Source organism: Gopherus evgoodei, chromosome 7 (genome assembly GCF_007399415.2).
Source record: "Gopherus evgoodei ecotype Sinaloan lineage chromosome 7, rGopEvg1_v1.p, whole genome shotgun sequence".
Lineage (NCBI taxonomy): Eukaryota > Metazoa > Chordata > Testudines > Testudinidae > Gopherus > Gopherus evgoodei.
The window spans coordinates 94,536,945-94,562,416 of NC_044328.1; the positions used below are offsets into that span (position 1 = coordinate 94,536,945).

The following is a 25,472-nucleotide window of genomic DNA, read 5'->3' on the forward strand; positions in this document are numbered from 1 at the left end:
CCATTTTCTGTGCCACTTGCAAGGTGCACTCACTTTTTTACTTCTCACATACCCACACACGTGACAGAAAAGTGCATATGCGGCTTTGGGGAAAAGAAAGAAGACAGACAAAAGCAAGGGACCATATCTGATCAATGCTACCCATGGTGCTTAACATGAGTGGCAGGTCGCATGGGGGGGGGGCATTGCCTCTCCAAACAGCCAGGTGTGACCCCGCCCCCTGCCATGACACTCCCTACATTAGCTGCGATTCCAGTCCTCCCAGCTCTGAGTCCAGCCCCCCAGTGCTCTTGGGCTGGGGCCACCCACCTTCCTGCACTGCGAAGCTGGGGAGGTTGGGACTGCGCTCTGCCCACCTTCCCGCACTCTGGGGCTAGGGAGGCTGGGCCACGTGCCCGTCTGCCCTCCTGGCACTCCTTTGGGGCTAGAAGCGGGACTTGGCTGGTGGCCATCGTTCTGGGCGCTGGGGGGGGAAGAGTTTGGCTCCTGCAGGGCCTTGGGCCAAAAGGGGGGGGCTGGGGGCTAGTCTCTCCCACCCAGCAGTTCATGTGCTGCCCATGGTGCTTAATGCAGTACCGGAAGGCTTTCATATATGATCACTGTGATGCTGGCAGTGCCAGCTGCAAGCTCTTGTCAGACTTTAGGCCTCAGCTGATCACTGACAAATTCATTGATGGAAACTATTCTGTTTCACCTGCGTGTTAGTATGCTTAAGATGGGTATTGAACTTATAACAATATGTTTAGACTTTGTGGAATGCTTATAAGTTGTTGCAAGCATTAATATCACTTATAATAGCTTTATCACATGCCATAAGGTAGTATTTAAGTTTTTGCTTTATTACTGTAAAAAAGTGTTTGCCCTGAAACTATGAACCCTGTCAGAAGCAATCATCTCTCGCTCATCAAGAAGGCCTATCAAAACTGAATGGGCCATTGTGGGATACCACAATAGAAAAACTTTGTTAATTTCCCCGTCACAGCCATGAAGAGGCTACATGTAAATAGGCTTGTCTCATCAGTTTGAATTCTGGAAGAAAAAAAATAGCTGACAAGAAAGTTTTTTGTCTTTTTTTTTTTTTTGCTGTTTGGATTCTTACAGGGCAGGAGCTATGAAACAGAAACGGAGATCCCCAGGGTCAACCTGGGTTAGCCATAAAAGACATTCAGATCTGACCGATTACTACAACTCCGTCGCCTTTCAAAAGAGGAGGTTACTCACCTGTGCAGTAACTGACGTTCTTCGAGATGAGTGTCCCTGTGGGTGCTCCACTCCAGGTGTTGGTGCGCCCTGCACCTTCACCTGCAGATTTTGACAGCAACACTCGTTCCAGTTGCTTTACTAATATGCATGCAGGACTGGTCTCCTCAGTTCCTACTCTACAATTGAGGCTACCCCAACTCCAAAATAGAGAGGAGGAGGGTGGGGAGTGGAGCACCCACAGGGACACTCATCTTGAAGAACGTCAGCTACCGCACAGGTGAGCAACCTCCTCTTCTTCTTTGAGAGATGTGCCTGTGATGCTCCACTCCAGGTGACTTAAAAGCACTGTACTTCAAGGAGGTAGGGACTTTGGATTTGGTAGGAATACGGTGGATAAGACAGCTCTGCCCAACTCTGTATCAGTAAGGGGGCCTTGAGTAAGGCCATAATGCTTAACAAATGTGTGTTCAGAAGCCCCAATGGCTGCTTTACAAATGTCAGCCTGAGGAACTTTGCATAGAAAAGCCATAGAGATAGCTACAGATCTAGTGGAGTGAGTTCTGATGAAGGCTTAAGTATTTGATAGCACAGTTGGATACAATTGGAGATCCAGTTGGAAAGTCTCTGGGTAGAAATAGGTGTCCCCTTGGATCACTCCGCAATTGAGATAAAGAGTCTGGAAGAGTTCCTAAAAGGTTTGGTTCTATCCAAATAAAAGAGCCCTGCATACATCCAACATATGCATCGTGGATTCAAACGAGTTTGCATACGGTTTGGGAAAGACGATTGGTAGGTGTATCGGTTCATTGATGTGAAAAGATGAATGCACTTTTGGAAGAAATTTGGGGTGTAGTCGAAGGGTAACTTTGTCCTTAAAAATATTGTGTAAGGTGGGTCCACCATGAGAGCTGCTATTTCTCCTGCGCATCTGGTGGAGGTGATTACCACTAAGAATGTTGTTTTCATGGAGAGGTGTAAGAGAGAGCATGTGGCTAGTGCCTCGAAAGGTTGATGAGTCAAGCAGGTTAATTCTAAGTGAAGGTCCCACAGAGGAGTTTAATGTCCAGGTATAGGATTGGAGCCCTTTGAGAAAACGCTTGGTGATTGGATGGGCAAAAACAGAGGCATCGTTGATCTTGTGGTGAAAAGTTGTAATAGCAGCTAAATGGACTTTGATGGAGCTGAAAGAAAGGCCAGATTGTTTAAGGTAGTCAAGTATTAACAAATGAGGTATGGAGGTGGGAGGAATTTGTTTGGTCGAGCACCATTATGTGCATCGCTTCCACTTTCGGAGATAGGTGGTGAGAGTAGATTGTGTTCTGCTGTGTAAGAGCATTCTTTGAACCTGTTCAGAGCATGCTAGTTCATTTTGTGAGACCCATGTAGGAACCAAGCTTTGGGGTGAAGCATGGATAGGTTGGGATGGAGAAAAATTGGCCATGTTGCTGCGATAGGAGGTTCGAAGTGTGGGGCAATGGAATCGTTGGGTGAATTGACATTCTGGTGAGAAATGGATACCATGGTTGTCTGGGCCATGACGGGGCAATCAGAATTACCAGGCACAATCTGTTTGTATCTTTGTCAGAACCCTGTGGAGAAGCGGTATCGAAGGAGAAATGCATACAATAAGTCTTGATCCCATGAGATCATGAACGCATCTCCTAGGAAATGTTTGCCTGGTCCTGTTCTGGAGCAAAATTTGGGACATTTCTGGTTCTTCGCAGTCATGAAGAGGTCCAGTGTTGAGTAGCCCCAGATGCAGAATATGTTGCGTAGGACCGTCCTCATTCATCTCCCATTCATGATGCCAAGGAAATCGTCTGCTTAGTTCATCTGCAGTGGTATTCGGGGCACCGGGTAGGCAGGCGGCTGATATCTGGATGTTGTTGCAGGCACCAATTCCAGAGCTTCATAGCTTCTGTGCAGAGCAAGCTCCTCCCTGTTTGTTTACATAGAACATGCAGGTGGTGATGTCTGTCATTATTCGAACATTTTGTTTCTGAATTAATGGGAGGAAGTGACAGCAGACATTGTGTATGGCCCAAAGTTCTAGGACATTTATGTGTAGGGAGGTTTTGGTGGAAGACCATAGCCCCTGGGCTGTATGGTGGGACGTGTGCTCCCCATCCTGTGAGGTATGCATTGGTAGTCATTAGAATGGATGGAGCATCCTGGAGAAAAGGGACTCCTTAGCAGAGTTTGGAGGGAACTGTCCATGAGAGAAGGGAGTCCTTGACTCTAAAAAGGTATGGATAGAAGCTTGTTTAGAGCATGTATGTTCGGTCTGTAAACCGTGGCCAACCAAGCTTGGAAGCACCTCATGTATAGGCGTGCATTTCTGACCACAAAAGTACACGAGGTCATGTGACCTAAAAGTTGTAGGCAGTCCCGAGCAGTGACCTGAGGACTGTTGCAAAGTTTCGTGACCAGGACTTTTATGGTGTTGAAACGGTTGAGCAGGAGAGATGCTATTCCCTTCTGGGAACTGAAGTGTGCTCCTATGAACTCCAATTGTTGGGTAGAAGATAAGGTGGATTTGTTTCTGTTTATTTGTAGGCCAAGGGACAGGAAGCAGGTGACGGTCAGCTGTGTGGATCGAAGCACTTCATCAAAGCGTTGAGGCTTTGAGGAGACAGTCATTAAGGTAAGGAAATATTATAACCCTGTTTCCTGAGGTAGGCAGTGACGACAGCTAGGAGTTTAGAAAAAGCATGGGGGGCGGTAGATAGGCCGAAGGGCAACATCGTGTATTGAAAATGTGTTGAACCTAGGGTAAAACTAAGAAAACATGTGTGGGCCGGATGTATAGTCACATGAAAATAGGTGTCCTGTAGGTTGAGGGCTGAAAACTAATCAGCCTGCTCAAGCACTGGGATTATGGTGGTGAGGATAACCATTCTGAACATTTGTTTTTTGATGAATTTGTTGAGATGCCTGAGGTCGAGAATTGGTCACCATCCCCGTTTTCTTTTCTGTTAAAAAGTAATGAGAGTAGAAACCTTTTCTTCTGTGTTGTTCGGGCACGACTTCTACTGCTCCCAGTTGAAGGAGATGTTGTACTTCTTGGAGGAGCATTTGCTCATGAGAGGGGTCCCTGAAGAGGGATGGGGAGGGTGGATGGGTGGGAAGCAAGGATAGGAAAGGGATGGAATAGCTAATTGTAATGACCTCTATAGCTCACTTGGTGATGGTATTGTTCTGCCATTGATGGGAGAATGGGTGTAGGTGGTGTTCAAAAATAGGGGCAGGTGGTGCAAGCGCTGAAGTGGGAATATTGTTTTCTATATTGTCGACCAAGGCTTCAGATTTGCTTATTGTTTGGAGGGGGTTGAGATGCTGCCAATGAGTTGGATGGCAGTGTTGGTACCTGGGTCGCTGGCATTGCTGATGATGTGTTTTAGGAGATTGATGGGTGTATGTGGGGTAGCATGGATGCTGGTAAGGTTGGTATCTATATTGTCTCCTTCTGGTTCTAGTGTTTGGATTCCTAGAGACTGGAGAGTTTCCCTTGAGTCCTTCATGGAATGAAATACATCATTTCTCCTGGACGCAAAGAGTTTGTCGCCATCGAAAGGGAGATCCTCAGTGGTACTTTGGACCTCCCAAGGAAAGGAAGAGGATGAGAGCCATGAACCTTGGCGCATCACAACTGCTATGGCAGTGGATCTTGCTGCAGTACTGGCCTCATCAATGGCAGCCTGAAGAGCGGTATGGGAGATGATTTGTCCCTCAGACACTGACTGCAAATTGTCATTTCTTTTCCTCTGGAATGTCATCAATAAAGTCCATGAGTTTACCATAGTTTTTGAGGTCATATTTTGCCAGAACAACTGTATAATTAGCGATGCTGAATTGTAACCTGGAAGACGTGTATACCTTATGCCCGAACATATCTAATTGCTTACTGTCCTTGTTGGATGGGGTGGAGTGGGGAAACTAGAGTTTGTTCTTTTGAATTCTACTACCAGCGAAGTTGGCACTGGACGAGCCCTTAGAAGGAACAAAGTAATTCCGAGCTGCTCGCTTGCAGGTAGGTAGGCTTGCTGCCAGCGTTTGCCTGATGGCTTTGGCAAGTTCCATGAGGGCTGCATTGATAGGTAATGCAATCCTGTAGATGGCTGCAGATGGGAAATGGTTGTAGGATGCTGGTTAGCTCATGTTGTAGTTCAGGAACTTCTTCCAGGTTAATCCTTAGCTCATTGGCGACTCTTTTAAAGAGGTCTTGAAATCATCTGAAGGCATCAGGGGAGGAGGAAGTAATGCTTTGTCAGGTGTAATTATTAGGACTATGGGGTTGGAGAAGGTAGACCGTGATTGATCCTGCAGTTGTGAAGGAGCTGCCTGATGCAGTGAGTCAGTAGCAGATTTGTCTACTAGCGGTGCCGAGCAGGTCTCAGGCCTGGCTGTGGTGGCATAACAAGTGTGATCTCGAGTATAAGGTGCGCATGGAGCCCAATATTGCCACTGTGGTGGGAAGGGCTTGGGTGGTGCCATCCATGGGTTTACATACCATGGGGTGGGATCCTGGGATTAGGACGAGGTAGCTTTATGACCCATAATGATTGGGGTCTGTGAATGGAAACCTGATAGGGTGAAAAGTCTCCCTGCAGCCCAGATTCCACATCACTGGAAGAAAGCTGTCCAGACCTTGCATGAGTATCCAGAGAGAAGTAGGTGTTAAGTAGGGGTGACTGCAAGATAGGTGACGCCAGCAGGTCCCTTGACTGTGTAAATTGTGGTGCCTCAATGCCTCTGTGTGGCAAGGTGTGGGTGAGAGGAGTTTGCTATGCGGAAGGGTTCATCTGCACTGGTGTCCTGAGCCTTGTGTCACTGCTGTCCAGTTCAGAGGCTGACAGTGCCGGCAGAGTGAGAACAGACTGCGGAGGGTCAGACAGGCTAACCTGTGTCAGCACCGCATCCATCGCAGTGCCGAACAGTGCTATGTGAGAGGCAGGCAACTGGAAGCCTGAAGCCTCGGCACCGGAGTTTCATGCTACAGCTGCAGCCACAGGCAGGCTGAGCCCAGTGTGTCAAAAGTGCAGAGCCAGGGAAACACCAAGAGGGAGGTTGAAGACCTGCCCGGTGAACTTTTGTCCTTCAGAGTACCCCTTAGGGGTGAGAGAGGCTGCCCTTTCTTTGAAGATTTCCATTCTTTTTTGAGGTGGGGGGGCGCAGTGTGCAGTGGAGTTGGTGCTCGGGTCTGAGGCTGATCCTAAGGAGTTCTGCATGAGAAGCAGTTTGAGTCTCAGCCTCCTGTCCTTACGTGCCCTGGATTTCAGTTTGCTGCAGTCGGCACATTTTTTGGGGATGTGGGATTCCCCCAATCATTTTATACATTTTGAGTGGCCACCTGAGATAGGAATGGCATCATGGCAGGTAGAGCAGCACTTAAAGCCTGGGGACCTAGGTATGTTGGAAGCGGCTGCCGCTGACAGGAACAAGAAGTTGTTTTTTGGGGTTTTTTTTTTGAGAAAAAGATAGAGGAAGTGGTAACTACTGGGAAGCGAAACTAACATGGAAATTATTTTAAACAAATGGAGAGAGGTTCTCTAAAAAGTCTGCTGAGCTCCGTCTCAGGCTGGGGACAGTAGAGAAGGAACCAAGGAGACTTGTCGAGCACGCATATTATTAAACCACTCTCAACACGTGGGGCAGGCTCTGTGCATGCACAACCAGTACTAGTACTGCTGTCAAGATCTCTGAGTGAAGGTGCAGGGGTGCACCAACACCTGGAGTGGAGCACCCACAAGGACATCTCTAGAAGAAGAACTAGAGACTATAAACATTTGTGTATATATGCTTGCCTGTTTTAACCTTGTAATAACTCATTTATTTTTCCTAGTTAGTGAGTCTTCAGTTAGTTTATTACAGGATTGGCTACAAGTGTTGTCTTTGGTGAAATATCTAAGATACACATTGATCTGGGGTAAATGACTGGTCTCTAGGGACAGGGAAAAACTTGATTGTGATCTTTGGTGTATAGCGACCAACTATCACTAAGTCCCAGTTTGCCTGTGTCAAACCTCAGTCCCAGATTTGGACCTTAGCGTCCAAAATATGGGGGTTAGCATGAAAACCTCCAAGCTTAGTTACCAGCTTGGACCTGGTACTTGCTGCCACCACCCAAAAAATTAGAGTGTTTTGGGGCACTCTGGTCCCCCCGAAACCCTTCCCTGGGGACCCCAAGACCCAAACCCTTGAGTCTCACAACAAAGGGAAATAAATCTTTTCCCTTCCCCCCTCCAGGTGCTCCTGGAGAGATACACAGACACAAGCTCTGTGAATCTAACCAGAGGGAGTCCACCCTCTGTAATTCCAATCCTGGAAACAAAAGCACTTTCCTCTTCACCCAGAGGGAATGCAAAATCAAACTAGTAAATCTAACACACACAGATCTCCCTCTGACTTCTTCCTCCCACCAATTCCCTGGTGAGTACAGACTCAATTTCCCTGAAGTTTCCCAAAAAAGAAAACTCCAACAGGTCTCAAAAAGAAAGCTTTATATAAAAAAGAAAGAAAAATACATACAAATGGTCTCTCTGTATTAAGGTGACAAATACAGGGTCAATGGCTTAAAAGAATATTGAATAAACAGCCTTATTCAAAAAGAATACAATTCAAAGCACTCCAGCAACTATAGACATGTAAATACATGTTCTCTGTACTCACAACTTGGAAACAGAAGATTAGAGAGCAGGAAATTAAAATCACTCCTCATAGCTGAGAGAAAAGCAGACAGACAGACAAAGACTCAGACACAAACTTCCCTCCACCCAGAGTTGAAAAAAAATCCTGTTTCCTGATTGGTCCTCTGGTCAGGTGCTTCAGGTGAAAGAGACATTAACCCTTAGCTATCTGTTTATGACATGCCCCCCAAATTGCAGACAGTGGGGAAGCTCACTGGCAGCGATTTCCTCCTAGAACTTTAAAATAAACAGATTAATACAACACATGCACCTTTACATATACCACTAAGTATATAACTAACAGACCTCTACATTTTAAGAACACTGTTCAACTACTGGATTCTGGGAAACTCTCACGGGAGAGTGCATCAGCTACTTTGTTAGAAGCTCCTGAGATGTGCTGAATTTCAAAATCAAAATCTTGGAGAGCTAAACTGGAACGAAGAAGTTTCTTCTTGTTCCCCTTGGCAGTCTGAAGCCACTTTAGCGCAGCATGGTCAGTTTGTAGCTGGAACCGCCGTTCCCAACATATGGGCGTAGCTTTTCCAGGGCGTACACAATGGCATAGCATTCCTTTTCACTGACTGACCAGTGACTTTCCCTCTCAGACAGTTTCTTGCTGAGAAACACGACAGGATGGAAGTTGTGATCTGTTGCTTCCTGCATGAGAACTGCTCCTATACCACGCTCAGATGCATCCGTGGTTACTAGGAATGGCTTGTCAAAATCCGGGGCCCTGAGTACAGGGTCAGACATGAGTGTTGCCTTACCTCTGCTAAAGGTCCACTGAGCTGTGGCCTCAATTCTACCATGTACTGGTCTTCAGGGATGCTGTACCCAAAACAGGCTCTTTCAAAATTTTCCAAGAAGGCCTCGGTGTCATCACCTGCCTTGTAGGTGGGAAATTTCCTGTGCTGTGGAACAATCATTGGCGCAGGGTTGTTAGGGTTGGCTGTGTTTTGCTTAGCCTTTTCTAATTCCATGGCCTGTCGGTGGGCTTCCCTCTGGAGTTTCAGCTGTTTTTGGTGGTCTGCATCTTTGGCTGCTTGCTCTCTTTTGTAGGCTGCCTCTCTTTCTCTTTCTCTCAGCTCCATTTCTTGTAGTCTTTTTTCCAGTTCTCGCCTGTGTTCAGCTTCTTTGATTTGTTCTTCGGCCTCCATTTTTGTCTTGGTAGGCATGGTTCCTGTTTTCTTGTGTGGGGGTGTCCTCCGGTGTTTATCTTCTGAACTGCAGGCTCTGTTGCCTCCTGGGGTCTGCCTAGCAACAGTGCCTTTTCCCCTTTCTTCCTAGCTAATTTTTTCAATGTAAAGTAAACCAGAAAAACCACTTTATTTGCTGGTATTTGCCTCCTAATGGGAGTGCTATTGTGTGACAAAAGACCCTCAACAGTCTCTTAATGGTTGCTTGCTTAATATGCAAGCCACAGCTGCCAGAGAGAGCAGAAAAAAAATTCTCTCTGGTTCCTTTTTAAAACCAAACTGTTTCTCTCTGCTAAAAAGCCCTTAGCAGAGAAAAGAAAAATATAATATTCCTACTGGCTTCTGGATTCTGTCTATCCCACCGCTACCACCATGTCAAACCTTAGTCCCAGATTTGGACCTTAGCGTCCAAAATATGGGGGTTAGCATGAAAACCTCCAAGCTTAGTTACCAGCTTGGACCTGGCACTTGCTGCCACCACCCAAAAAATTAGAGTGTTTTGGGGCACTCTGGTCCCCCCGAAACCCTTCCCTGGGGACCCCAAGACCCAAACCCTTGAGTCTCACAACAAAGGGAAATAAATCTTTTCCCTTCCCCCCTCCAGGTGCTCCTGGAGAGATACACAGACACAAGCTCTGTGAATCTAACCAGAGGGAGTCCACCCTCTGTAATTCCAATCCTGGAAACAAAAGCACTTTCCTCTTCACCCAGAGGGAATGCAAAATCAGACTAGTAAATCTAACACACACAGATCTCCCTCTGACTTCTTCCTCCCACCAATTCCCTGGTGAGTACAGACTCAATTTCCCTGAAGTTTCCCAAAAAAGAAAACTCCAACAGGTCTCAAAAAGAAAGCTTTATATAAAAAAGAAAGAAAAATACATACAAATGGTCTCTCTGTATTAAGGTGACAAATACAGAGTCAATGGCTTAAAAGAATATTGAATAAACAGCCTTATTCAAAAAGAATACAATTCAAAGCACTCCAGCAACTATAGACATGTAAATACATGATCTCTGTACTCACAGCTTGGAAACAGAAGATTAGAGAGCAGGAAATTAAAATCACTCCTCATAGCTGAGAGAAAAGCAAACAGACAGACAAAGACTCAGACACAAACTTCCCTCCACCCAGAGTTGAAAAAAAATCCTGTTTCCTAATTGGTCCTCTGGTCAGGTGCTTCAGGCGAAAGAGACATTAACCCTTAGCTATCTGTTTATGACAGCCTGGGTGACAAGATAGGCTGGAAAGCCCCAGGAGATGGTCTGTGACTTTGAGGAAAGACTGTTACAGTGCTTCAGGAGTTACTAGATTTGACTCAGATTTGTTACTAGGTTAGTGAAATCTAATTACAGAACATACAACCAGTTTGGGATCTCTGTGCTGCTGCTTGACAGTCTGCCCTGCAGTTGGTACTCATGGTCATGGTACTTATGGTCATGAGTCATTCCAGACAGTGTGAAAAATCACAATAGGTGTAGAAATATTAAGAAAGAAAGAAAGAAAGAAAACTTTTGTGAAGATAAAATATAAGACCTAGGGAAACTCAATGATTCAAAGACTGATAATGACAAACATCCTTTGAGACCTAGAGCAAGATCCGAAGGTCCACTACAGCTGCTCTCTTTTTGGGCTGGTGGCACAAAGCACCTTAACAAAAACTGAATTATCTACTGGGAGATTCTTCTAAGATGAGGGGATTCCCAGTCATAGCAGTTCTGCATCCACCTTTTCGGTCCCACATTAGGGGATTTGTATAGGGAAAAGGTTGTGTAGATCCAGTAATCTCAAGCTGCTACGGAAAGCTGGGCCTAAAAGCCTCTGAACATCTCTATGTTATGCTAGGGAGCATACCAGTCCCCTGGTTAGCCCAAAGATTGAGGAGGAAGGCACAAAAGGGTGGCCTAAATCCACTTTTTGTCCACCCAAATTCCCTACCTCCACACCAAGCACAACCTTACCATGCCAAAGGAACCGTTTCTACAGTCTAAGTCATCAGTTCAAGCATGACCAAGGTTGGTAGTGACTAGAAGTCATTACTACCTGATGCCTGTTCAGTGATCTCTGTATAAGAAAATGCAGATTTTGTCCAGTTCCTGGCCAACAGGTGCTCACATTACAAAAAGCCACAATCATGATTACTGAGCAACAGCCCAGTTGGCAGTTTCAGAAGACAGGCAAAGTGTTGAACAGGTAGGGTCACAGGGAAGCTGCACTACCTCTGCATGAATTGTACTTGTTCTGTGAATAAAAGATTTTCATCTCTTGGACTGTCAAATCAACCTGGAATCTTTCACTAGCACGACATTCATTTAATATTTTCCTTATGATATAAAGAATTAAACATTAGAATATTTTTAAATAAAACATTCTTTAGAACTGCTCCATCTCAGATGCTCCAGATGCTCCAGGGTACTACATATTAAATTACCCAATAAAAAGCATCATGTCTGATAAATCCTTTTAAGTAGCCTGTTGTACAAAGTGAAAAAGTGGTTGATGGAACAAAGCAGCACAAAGATAAATATAAATCATTCAGATAATGGCTAGAGAGATGAACTAAAACTAGAAGTATTCTAATTTAACCTCTCCTCCCACTAACTTTTGATAGCTGAGATAAAGTGGAACATATATCCAAGGCCAAAACCTGATTGAGCTTGCACAAAACATCAACACACTGGCAACTTCACTCCATCTACAATAACAGTTTCATCTGCACCTTACTTGGCCATTTTTTTCTGTTTTATTCCTATTTTGGATGATTCAAGTTTCACATTTTACTTTAAAGCATTGTTCTTATTAATTGTATCATGACAGCACTCAAAGGCCCAGTCAATGTTGAGGTGCCAGTGTACTTGGTCAGTAACACACTCATTGAAAGACTCAGATCCTGACCTAAGGAGTTGACAGTCTAATGTCACGTAAAATGCTCTAAAAGAGAGGTTCTCAATCGGGGGTGTACCTTTGGGGGGATGGAGAGGTCTTCCAGGAGGTACATCAATTCATCTAGATATTTGCCTAGTTTTACAACAGGCTACATAAAAAGCACTAGCAAAGTCAGTACAAACTAAACTTTCATACTCATAATTACCTGTTAATATTGCTCTATAAACCGAAATGTAAGTACAATATTCATATTCTAGTTGATTTATTTTATAATTATATGATAAAAATTTAAAAGTAAGCATTTTTTAGTAATAATGTGCTGTGACACTTTAGTATTTCTATGTCTGATATTGTAAGCAAGTTGTTTTTAAGTGAGGTGAAAATGGGGCACACAAGACAAAATCAGACTCCTGAAAGGGGCACAGTAGTCTGGAAAAGTTGAGAGCCACTATTCTAAAAGAATGGGGTGGATTTAGTTTTGGCAGAGACAAATGGCAACTAACAAAAAAAAGTAAAATACCAGAAAGCGGATAGAGCTTTCAGTACAATTAGAAGCAAACATTTTTTAAAAATATAAATTAGACAGTCATATCATTCTTTTGCTCTTGCTCACAACCAGTAAACAAGAATTCAAAAATAATGTTTTCAAAAGTGTCTAATTCCCATTTTGAAGTTTATCCTAGGTCTGGTCCACACACAGTTCTTGTATAGTATTAATATTGTTATTTTTTACTGTGGTAGGACATAGGAGCCCTAGACATGAGCCCTATTATGCTAGGTGCAGTAACAATATAACTATTTCAGTTGCAGATGTGATTTTATACTAATATAACTGCATTCACATTAGAGGTTTACTGCTTTAACTAGATCGGAATATATGCCCCCCATTATGTGGGCACAGTTATACTGGTATAAAAGTACTTATACTGGTATAGCTTATTCCTGTACAGGAATGGGAATAAGCTATACTGGTATAAAGCACCTTTGTAACTGCATCCACATTAGGGGTTTTACTAGTACAACTACTTCAATAAAACAATAATAAAAAAGTTACCCCTAACTGAAATAATTGTACCAGTACAGAATCTGCATAGACTAGACCTAAGTCTCTTTTGAACGTTGGACTTAGGTGCTTTTCAAAATTTTACCTCATGTCAGCTTTTTAAGAAATGATTTCTTGTTTGCCTGTGATAAATTTATCGAAAGTTGATCCTTTTAACATCTGTATCTATTACTCTTAGTGCTATATACATACCAGGATACATTCACAGATTATGAGGTCAGAAAGGACCATTGTGATCAAAGAGAGCAGGCCAGGGCCTACCAATCTCTGTGGCTCCATTACACAGCTGAAATAGGTTTCATTCAAGTGATTTCCATGGTCATGCCAATGAAATCCTATGAAAAGTATTCCTGAGGTTCTTTAACATTCCTCTTAATTTTTATGCAAGAATATGTTTTGTCTAGGAGGAGCAGAATAATTGGGGATCCCATTTGGTACAGACATATAAAAGATATCCAGTGTAAACTAGAAAATTCTCTCTTCAGTCATGTAATAATAAAGTTTGCTTATGTGTGAGAGTGTGTGTGTGTGTGTGTGCTGCCCCGACTTCAGATAAAAGGAGTTTCTATTCCAACACTGCTGAGCTATAACAACTCACATCACAACTACATGAACTGTAATTGGGCTGATATTTAGGCTAATGGCACATTCTTGTTGCAGGTTTCACAGGAATTTGGATTCCTTTCTCTCATTCAGCAACATCATCAATACTGATAACTTAAGAAGATGACAAGTACCATATGAATTGTTTAAATAGTGAGGTATGAAGTTAGTTATATACAAAAATACGTCAAAGGGAGATTTTCAAAGGCACAAACAACAGTAGGCGCACCTAACTCCCACTGAAAATCAGTGGCAGCAAGGTGGCTAATTGACAATTGTGCTTTTGTAAATTTTCCTCTGCTATCCAGGTAGTGTGTTAATGTATAGAAAAGAATTATTGTGCTCTGGAAATTTCCATGAAAACCAGCAGCAAAAAAGACTCTAGATCAGGGGTAGGCAACCTATGGCCCACATGCCAAAGGCGGCACACGAGCTGATTTTCAGTAGCACTCACACTGCTCCAGGGGTGAAAGTAACTTACAGGACTTACTGGTACTGCCAGAGTCCTGAGGGGGGCATGGCCTCATCCTGACAAGGCGTGGCCTCTCAAGATTTAAAGTCCCTAGGGCACCAGCTGTGGCTGGGAAACCCAGGGCCTTTAAATCAACCAGTGGATCCCAGCTGAAGAGGTGGCTGGGAGCCCCCCAGGACTCAGGGGCAAATTAAAGGGCCCAGGGCTCCGGCCGCTGGGGGGAACCCCGAGCTTTGCTGGGCTGGGGCAGAGATTTAAAGGGCCCAGAGCTCCTGCTGCTGAAGGGAGCCCTGAGCCCTTTAAATCCTGGCCCCAGCCTGGACGCCAGAGCTGACGGGGATTCAAAGGGCTCTGGGCTGCCTACAGCCGCAGGGAGCTCTGAGCCCTTTAGATCCTAGCCCCAGCCTGGCCGCCAGAGCCGTGGCCGGGATTCAAAGGGCTCTGGGCTGCCCGCAGCCGCAGGCAGCCCAGAGCCCTTTCAATCCCGCCGTGGAAGCCAGTGCGGTCCAGCACGGCGTACTGGCCCTTGCCGGTACACCGTACTGGACGGGACCAGCTTACTTTCACCTCTGCACTGTTCAGGTCCTGGCCACCAGTCCGGGGGACTCTGCATTTTAATTTAATTTTAAATTAGCTTCTTAAAACATTTTAAAAACCTTATTTATTTTATATACAACAATAGTTTAGTTATATATTATAGACTTATAAAAAGACACCTTCTAAAACGTTAAAATTTATTACTGGCATGTGAAACCTTAAAACAGAGTGAATAAATGAAGACTTGGCACATCACTTCTGAAGGCTGCTGACCCCTGCTCTAGATATACAAGAGCATTCTGAATTCCTACCATAGGAAAAAGCCTATGATAAAGCAAGAGACCAGGCATTTACCAAATCTGAGTCCTTTCCATTGATTAGAATTCAGAGTCACCACAAGCCAGTAGAAAAATCAAAAAACTATAGTTTACAAAATGTGTGGGTCACCTGGCATCGGCCACTGTCAGAAAACAGGATACTGGGCTAGTATGGCCGTTCTTATGTTCTTAATAAAGAATGTCAGAAAAATAATTTGATACACATCTAATGCAAAAGTATAACCTTTAACTAATTATGTTTACTATATTGCTTTGTTTTCCCTGTTTATATTGAAATTGTAATGTTTGTTGGTTTTAAATGTTGAAATCCCAATCAAATTTTCAAAACCCCTAAACATACAGGAAATGGCAGATTTAAAAAAAAAGTAAACAAACTCCCAGGGGTGCAATATAAGGGCATTTATTTGTATATATTGGTGTTAATTGCAGATGCATCACTAATGCACAAGGATACCTTCCATAGACTCTCCAGCCTCACTGTGGCTTCTGTTACTACACCTCTACCACGATATAATGTTGTCCTTGGGAGCCAAAAAAATCTTACTGCGTTATAGGCAAAACCACATTATATCGAACTTGCTTTGATCTGCTGGAGTGCACAGCCCCGCCCCCTCCCGGAGCACTGCTTTACCGTGTTATATCCAAATTCATGTTATATCCGATCATGTTATATCGGGGTAGAGGTGTATCAGCTGTCTCAATGCTGCTGCTAGGGTGACCAGATAGCAAGGTGAAAATCAGGACTGGGGGTAATAGGCATCTATATAAAGACAAAGTCCTGAATATTGGGACTGTTCCTATAAAATCTGGTCACCTTCACTGCTATCCAAGTTCTCCTTTCTATGACCATTATACTTTCAATGATCTTTGTGGAGAGGGAATTCCATTAGTCCCTGCTGTACTAAAGACACGTTCCAAATATTTGACTATGAACATCTTAAAAATTCAACAGCTGCTTGGTTAAAAAGTAGACATCACTTCTGCTTCTTCTAATATTCTAATAGTTTGCCATATGTAAATATACCGCCAACTGTCTTGCAAGTAGAGGACAATATTAATAGATAACATATTACAGCAGTGCCCAGAGGCATCAATCCTGACTATGCTAGATGCTGTACAAGTATAATCTACTGGAATTACACAAACCAAATTTAAAACATAGTCCCTGCCCCAAGAGCTAGATATTCTAGTTTCTGGAGAATCTACCACCACTATTTTTGTACCAGAAATGCATATCTCAAGTTCTCTCTGAGACTTTTCTGATCACTGATGACAAATTCAGAACAAGATCACAGTTTGAACATTGTTCCTGCTACCATTCCTCCTCCTCTATTACCCTGAAACAGAGGAGCAGATGCAACTGGACTGGGGATGAGATTATCCTCTTTGCACAGATTCACCTTGCTTATCCAGGACATGTTCGCAGTAACCCAGTTCTCCTCTCCCCAGGGAAAGATGGAAAAAAAGAAAACAAACTATGGATAGGATGCAGAATTCCACGTTTCCTTATGAAACACAAGTTCCTCTGCAGTTTCTGCTGCATGCTTTACCATAAAGTTATGGATACCATCTGCTTGCTTACTGTGACAGCACAAAACCCATTCTCTCTCCAGCATGCAAATAAAGAGTGATCACTGGGCAGACGCTATCTCACCCTACCATCTGTATGGCCCCCTCACAGTGCCTGATGATGTGACAAAAGCCATTTTACCTGAGCCATTAATAGAGAGTCACTGTGCAAGATAGACACCACTGTGCACCTATCTTGGGGCACATGGAAAATATTTGAAAATATTTGAAAAACTGTGCTGTGTTTTGTAGAGTTCTCCAGCTATAAATAAGATGTAAATTCACCAAATCACTAGCTCCTGCTTGCTTTATTTGAAAGTAGGTAAGACCATTCTTCTTTGACTACTACTTACAGGAAAGAATATGCACAATCTGAGCAACTAAAGTTGCCACAAATCTTTCTTAATGAGACTGTATCAAAATCCCAGCCATATTCTCGCTTTTGGAAAGACTCCAATACAAACTCAAGCATGCATCATGTTGATACTACTGTTATATGCTACTGGTCCCCTAACAGAGACGGATGATAATACATGATCACTTTCCCAATGTTACATTTCTATATGTGTACATTTGATGTGGTTGCCACTGGAAAACTACGTGATCGTAAAAGGGAAAGGAGAAGGGAAGACAAGCCCTTTATTTAGATGCAGTTCTAACTATGACAGAACTTGGGAACTTCTTCCACATGACATAAACCTAGGAAAATGAAAAGTAGGTAAGTTGGTCAGCCAGCTAGCTGCTATATCCATATAGGATTCAATTTCTCAAAATTTGCGAATGCATCACACAGGGAATAGTGTTGGATGTTGCTGCTGCTGCTGACTGGAAGGACCCACTTCTGTCTAGATGAGCTGCTTTCCCCCCAAAAAAGCTGTGGTGTACTGAAAACTGTGCCAAAATTACAAGCTATCTACCAGGCTTCCTTATCCTGTTTCCAGGCAACGTGCTTTGAAGGAAGAGCTATCTGGGTCTTAAGTAGCAGCCTGCTTTGTATCTCTCAGGTATTGCTGGTCTTGAACCCATGCTCACAGGGTTGCCATGTAGAAGCCTGCGCTGCACCACCATGCTGCAAGGGCAGACAAGGAAACAGCCTATGATACACCACAGAGGCTACATCCACTGACTTAGGGGGGTCAGCTGACTATCAACCCACTGCTGATAGGTCACCTCCTAATTTAAAGCTTCCGACTCCTGCCACACCCCTTGTCTGAGCTAGGTTTGCTGCTGACCATACTCCTAAGAGCAAGTTCCTGACTCCTTGCCTGGTTCCCACTCTTCCTTCCTGCTGCCTCAGCCTGACCCCAGTTATTGGCTCCAGCTTTGGCCATTGGCATGGCTTCTACCTCTGAGTCCAGTTGTGACCCTTGGCATGACTGCTGACTACAACCCCAGCTCTATTCTGGGCTTCAGCCATTAGGTCAGACTGCCCACATATGGGCCCTGACACTTTATATTTGGTTGTTGTGTGTTAGATTTCTGGATTTTAGGAAATAAAGTAGTGTTACTCTTCCCGAAGGGTTGCAAGGTATGTTTTGTTTCTCTCTGTGAGCATGCCATGAACATAACAAAAACACTTTGTTTTTTTCAGTTCTTAAGGGTGGCATGAAGAGCACAGAAACTGAATGCCCAGCTAGCATGGGCATAGATATCAGTGTAGTACAGTGAGGCACAGCTTAGGCAAGTAGAGTAGAGTAAGTAGCCTACATACCTGAACCCCCAGCATATCCATTGGCTTTCTAAATGCCCAAGCAGTGCCTCCAACATCTATGCTGCTATTTTTGGCAGTGTAGTGTCTTGCTGCTTCCCCACTGCTGGGGCCATTTCCTGCTGCAGTGAACGGCTCTGGGCAGGGAGAGGCAGTGGCGAAAGGCTCTAGTGGCAGCTCCCTGCTACTGCAATCTTTCTCCACTGCCTCCCCCTCTGCCAGAGCCTTTCCCTGCTCCCTCTCCACTGCAGCACGTAGTTACATGTAGTGCCTGTACTCTACACGCTGTTGCTAAGTGTAGTCACAGCCTTAGATTGACAATACTTCTCTGCATCATACTTTTCAACAATACATTGAAACAAAATGATTTCAAGTCTGATCCTTCAAAATGCCAACCTTGAGTTGAAGGCACTCTCACTTAACATTTTGCAGGAAGTGTTCTGCTACTCAAGGAATCAGGCGCTTCTATAGCTATTCTGGAGGCAGGACTTGAGGTGAAGATAGTTAGAGGTCTGTGCACAAATCAGCTACAGAATCAGGACTTTAAGGTTGTAAACATCAAGGGAAGCCATTGAACTGCTAATGACAGCAATAATGACTGTGAGAAAATAGATTTTGACATTTTTTTCTGGAGCACAATTCAAACTCAGCATATCAGATCAATATGAAACTATTTTTGAAACCCAACAATATCTGAATTTATTTGCATATGTTTATATCATCCACTAAAAATGTCTTACAGATTTTTCTGGTTTGTTAATGACTAATTTTTAATACGTCTCACAAGTCCCTTCTACTAAGATACTCACTGATATTAGGAAGATTGAAATTGTACCTGCTTCAATTCCCCCTCTCCAAAAATCATGTGTCTCACGTTCTAGCTATTGATTTTGATGTGTGGGCATTAGCCCACTGGTAAAAGGTTAATGTAATTCCATTTTCTCCTGGTAAAAATCATCCTTCAAACTGTTCACTACTGAGGTCCCAGTTCAGCAAAGCATTTAAACGTGTTTAAGTCCATCTCTATTCAGCAAAGCAATAAACCATGTGCTTAGTTTCAGTCACATGTTTTCATCATATTGGATTCAAAAGGACTTGAGAACATGGGATAGGATGGACCAGTCAACTGGCATCTCAGTAGTGAACAGATCTGATTTACAAAACCAATAGGTGGGAACTGGTATGTAATAAACTGTTTAAGCTATAAAATTCATTGCTGACCATGGTCAAACATTCACTTTTTGGCATGATGATGTTGGCATTAGGACAAGTAACTTAGCAAATATTGTTTACTTTTTTCTGATGTACCAGATAGCTAGCCTGATCTGTGTCTAGCTCTTGCAACCTTGTACCAGATGATATTATGGGATCAATTCAGACAGTCACAAAATGGATATATTTCATAGCCCTGATCTGTATAGGATAAATGGAGTAGATGATGCAGTACTGTAATGCCTCAGAGTCCCAGTCAGGGACTCCGTTGTGCGAGGCCAGGCCTGCAAAGCGGCGAGGGCCATATTACTCCAAAGAAAGCAGCTGAGGGCCGACCTCCCCCCGATCCCGCCGACCCCCCCGCCGTCGAAACACCTTCCCAAGCACTGCCCAGCCCTCCCCGCAGAAACAAACCCTCCTTTCCCAATGCTGCCTCGACGAAACAGCTATGGGCCGAAAAGGAAGGTTGGGGGGGAGGTGCGTGTGTGAGAGAGAGAGATACTTTATTACGAATTTTTCAATTAAAGCAAACAATGTTTTTAAATTTTTAAAAAAATTTTATGACTCATGGAAAAATGAAAAACACCTGTTCTGTTGAAAGAAAACATTTGTACTTTTCATAATTACTTTGCAACTTTTAATGAGAGATATTACATCTCTTTTCAGCAACAATCTTGTCGTATTCGTGGGTCATATTTGAAGTGAATATTTTCATAATGTCTTCCAAATGGTCATTGGTCAGAGAATAACGTTGCTTGTTTTTATTCATGTTCATGATGGAAAGTGTTTGTTCACATATGTAAGTGCTTCCAAAAATGAATGTTTTCAGTGCAACTTTGACAAGATTCTTGTATTTTTCATCGTCCAGACTTTTGTAGAAATCCCACAAGCTGCTTTCTCTGTGCTTATTTTGGTAAACTGCTGAACACTGAAGTTCAATAACCTCCTACTGCAAATCTAGTGGCACTTCCTCCGGATCCACAGAAAAGGGATCTTCAATCAGCTTCAACTGGACATCTTGTTCTTTAGACAAAGTAAATCTTCTGTCAAATTCTTCAATCAAAAGATTGAAGAGCTTTGCATATTTTTTCCTGAGTTGGCATGTTTGTGCTGAGGGATACGCTGTGCACAAGTGACACATTTCACCTTTTGACAGCTGACTTCTGAAAAGTTTCAATTTCATTTTGAAAGCTTTCACTGCTGCACACATTTGAAATATAAGTTGATTTTTTCCCTGAAGTTGAATGTTGAGATCATTCAGGTATGCTGTAATATCACAAAAGAAAAAGAGAACTTGATTCCAGGACTCATTTTCAAGCTCTGGGCCAATAAAATTCCCATTTTCCAGGAATTTTGCTACCTCCTTTTTCAAAGCAATGAAACTCTTCCTCGACTCAACCACCTCACCTCCCTATGGTAGATTAAGTCGCTGCACCCTTCAAGAAAGACTCGAAATGTCCTATGTCTTAGTCCTCTAGAATGGATGTAATTTACAACAGAAATTACCACTGACATTACATGCTCAAATTTTAAGACTTTGCTACCCAAAACCTGCTGATGTATAATGCAGTGATGTTTGGTTATTTGTCTCCCGATAAATCCTTCAAGAAGAGTAACTGCTCCAACATTTTTTCCGCACATAGCTGGAGTATCATTAGTACAAATGGCCATCAAGTTTGTGAAATCTAATCCCGACTTATCATTCATGCATTTTATCACTTCACTGGAGACTTCTTTTCCAGTTGTGCAACCTGTCATGGAGCACATGCCAACAAGTTCTTCAGTAATTTCAAAGTTTTTATCAATACCTCTAATAAAAATAAGAAGTTGGGCGGTGTCCTTTAAATCTGTGCTTTCATCCATAGCTAGGGAGTAAAAGCAAAATTCACTGACTCTCTGCTTTAACTGATCACTTAGATTGATAGAAATGTCAGCTATTCTTCTCTGCATGATAGACTGATAGTCTCAAATATTCCCTTCTTTTCTGGGCATAACTCAGATACAGCAATCAACACACACTTTTTTAAAAACTCTCCTTCTGTGAAGTATTTCCTAGCAGCAGTAATTTCCTTAGAAATCTGAATGCTTACTTTAGTAACTGTATCGTTCTCAGTGCTCACTTTCTTGAAAATTTACTGTTCTCACTAAGGCTTTTTCGCTAAAATGGCTGCTTTAATTAATTTTTCATTTGGGTTCAATTTGGTGAGATTGGGATGTTTAGTTTTAAAGTGCCACCGAAGGTTGTATTCTTTCGGAACGGCTAACATTTCGCAACACACGAAGCACAGTATTTTAACTTTGAAACAGTACATAAGTATTTATTCATCCATTCAGTGTTGAAAACTCTGTGCTCTCTTTTTCTTTTCACTCATGGTATCCATGATGAAGCTTAAGATTTTGTTGAATAAATTCACACACAAGGGAAATGCTCACAGTCACACACAAAGAGAAGAGATATCTCATGGCGCATGGCACACTAGGAAGGCACTGACAGTGTGTGGAAGCCTGTAGAAGGGGAAAGAAATGGCACACATAGAGTGACCAGATAACAGAAGCAAAATAGGACCCACTCCCTCCCTGCTTGGCCCCACCATCACACCCCTCTTCACCCCCTAGCCCCCTGCTGGATTGCTGTGTCCCTCGTAGTCAGTCCCCCACCCACCACTCGCCTCCTTTCACCTCCTCCCTCGCCTGCCTGCAGGGGCGGCTCCAGGCCCCAGCACACCAAGCACATGCTTAGAGCAGCATGCTGTGGGAGGCGCTGTGCTGGCCGCCGGGAGGGCGGCAGGCAGGCAGCCTTTGGCATCATGCCTGCAGAGGGTCCGCTGGTCCCGCGGCTCGGTGGGCCTCCCGTAGGCATGGAGCCATGGGACCAGCGGACCCTCCGCAGGCACGCCTGCGGGAAGTTCACCGGAGCTGCAGGACCGGCGACCGGCAGAGCGCCCTCCGCAGCATGCCGCCGTGCTTGGGGCGGCGAAATGTCTAGAGCCGCCCCTGCCTGCCAGAAACCCCCCTGGCCACCCCTAGAACCCGTGCTGGCTCACTGCTCGCCTCTTTGCCCACCAGCCGCTTGCCCAGCCACTCGCCTCCAACTCGCCACTCACCTCCTCCCCCCAGTATAAAGCCTCATGCAAAGACCCAGGGGTCACTATATTACTGCACACAGCAGTCAATCAATGCAGTTGTAGATAAATCTCTGCATTATGCATTTTTGTATAACTTCTATATGACTTTGTAATATGTTATAGCGGCCCCCTAAGGTAGTATAATTAAGGTGAAAGAAAAATGTCTTTTTGCTAGAAGTAGAATAAGATCTTCCCCCCAATTTTGTAATCAATTGCCCTGTTGAATGAATGAGGTGTGAATGAGGAAGGTATGAAAGGCAGCACCTCCAGACAGCTGCAGCCCTTAGAGAGGGGATGGGAGCCAGACCAAGAACAATCAAACTTGTCAAGTGGGCTGACTAGAGAAGAGCAGACATACTGATGGCCTCGGGGGGTTAGAAGCAAGCACCTTCCTTTGGGAACACCCTCTTTGCAGCACTGGGACAACCCCCAGCCCAGAGAAAAGCAGCAAAAAGGACCAATTTTTATGAGAGACAAGATCAATAGAACAGGTCAGCCACCGACTCACCGCTTGCCTCCTCACTTCCCCAAGTAAAAAGCCCCCCTGCTCGGCTCATCCCCCCACCCTGCCAGCTCACCTACTCACCCTCTGCCACCCGCTTACCTCCTCAGCCCCCCACCTCCCCCATGCTCACCTACTCACCCCTCACTCACCTCCTCAGCCCCCCGTGCTGCCGCCAGCTCACCTACCTGTGTGCCACCGGCTCCCTGCTCCCTCTGCTACTGCCTATCCGCTTGCCTCCTCAGCCCTGCACACATGCCGGGCTTGCCTTCTCAGCCCCTCACCCCTCTAGCTCACCTACTCACCCCCCGCTCGCCTCCTCAGTCTCCCCCCCGCCGCCAGCTCACCTGCCTGTCTGCTGCCAGCTCACTTGCTGCCCCTACCACTGCCCACCTACTCACATCCTCAGCCCCCTCCTCCCCATTTTAGACTTAAACAACAATCAGTTGCTGCCATACAAGCATGCAGGTTACAAGAGGGTTTAACCCTGAGATATTTTATAATTGCCATTGGTAAAGTAAGTGGGTAGCTGGAAAAATGATTGTACTGCAAGTATAATGTTCTCACTGTATTTAGGGTAAATTTTCTGAGCTGATCTGTATTTTAGCTGCATGACCAAAATAACCATTTGTGGAGCTATACAGGCTGAAACCTTATGCCCTTCTTTACAATATATCTGGATGTAATTTGAAAAGTCTTTCTGGCTCATGCACATCTCCAAAATCAACAAAGAAAACACACGTTCACCAACAACATCCTTGCATTGAAGTTCTGACCTATGTTCAGCCATGACTGACAGTCCTGATATAAAGTAACATTTCTGCAATAGTCACAAATGGAGACTAATATGAAACCATGGAATTCATTATCCCCATAAATCAAAATTCAGGATTTGAACCCACCTGAAAGGTTAGTTCATGTATTTACAGTACTGGCTAGCACCCTGTCTAGTGTCCTTCTAAATACTTGATTTTAAAAGTACTTGTATTTTACTATGTCAGTGAATTTATAGCACAGGAGAAGAGAGAAATTATTACGGAGTTGAAAATGTATATAAAGAATCCTCTGGAAAATAAAATTCTTAAATGTGGAATACTGATTAAGTTTGATCTCTGAGGTCAACTATTTCCATATGAGTGGAATATAATTGCTCCGTAATATTTGAGTATTCTGAAACTGGTATGTCATTGGATAAATGCCCGAGGGGAAGCCACACATTCATGCTTTCCCCTGCAGCTACTGCACATAAGCTGCAGATTGAGTGGCAAGTAATGAATTTGATGGCATTATACACCCTCCATATATATTTAAGTATGACTCTCTAAAGGGCAAAGCTTGGTTAAGCAATCCATATATTGAGTAGCAAACAAATGTTATCATAGTTATTAGCCTGAGGCAGCGTCATTCATCGGGCACAATTTAAATTTTAATGTTGGCTCAAAACATTGCTAAAAATAAAATGATCTGTTTCCAAAAAGGGTTTGACAACAGCAAAATTAAAACTTATTTGTTGAAGGGGGAGGCACAATGCCAAATAAGTTCTGATAATTTGCTGCAGTTTTGCTGAAGTACGCTCTGTTGTGTGCTTGTTTTTAATCCCCTCCACCTTCTTTCCTTTACCATAAGCTTCTAAGTGTCTTCCAGAAGAAAACACAGCCACATCAGGAAGTAAGGCGCAGAAAAGGAGTTGCTGGAGGGGTCTTCCAGGGCAGGGCCTAGAAGGCAGACCGCCACTGCTAGGCAGTAAGCAGGCACATAGTAGCTTTTGTAGGATTAATCTCTCTGGCCAAGCAGCAGAATTCCCCAAACTGACTGTAGATGTTTGGGTGATAATTTTCAGGTATTTCTACAGGATAACCTTAGCTGTAGCATAGGCAGAGCTTCCAGACCTTTGATGTGCTGGGGGGAGAAATGGCAAGTAAAATTAGCCCAGAAGCTTGAGGCAGACAAATAACTCATGCAAACTGTAGTTTGCTATGTTAGCTCAATCAGGGAGGATGAGGCCCTCTTCTAGCAGCTGAGGTGTGAAAACCAAGGGAGGAGAAACTGGTTTTGTAGTTGGCAAGCCATTCACAGTCTTTGTTTAATCCTGAGCTGATGGTGTCAAATTTGCAGATGAACTGAAGCTCAGCAGTTTCCCTTTGAAGTCGGGTCCTGAAGTTTTTTTGCTGCAGGATGGCCATCTTAAGATCTACTATTGTGTGGCCAGGGAGGTTGAAGTGTTCTCCTACAGGTTTTTGTATATTGCCATTCCTAATATCTGATTTGTGTCCATTTATCCTTTTCCGTAGAGATTGTCCAGTTTGGCCGATGTACATAGCATGTGGGCAGAGTTGGCATCGAGGTTTGTTGCATGGATTGGTTCCTG

At 43.9% G+C, this 25,472-nt stretch overlaps 1 protein-coding gene across 3 annotated transcripts in view; it reads right to left on the reverse strand.

Moving 5' to 3' along the window:
• The window catches only part of IQSEC1 (IQ motif and Sec7 domain 1), a 710,112-nt gene that overhangs the window by 533,969 nt on the left and 150,671 nt on the right, over window positions 1–25,472 (reverse strand). The gene's annotated exons all lie outside the window — the stretch shown is intronic.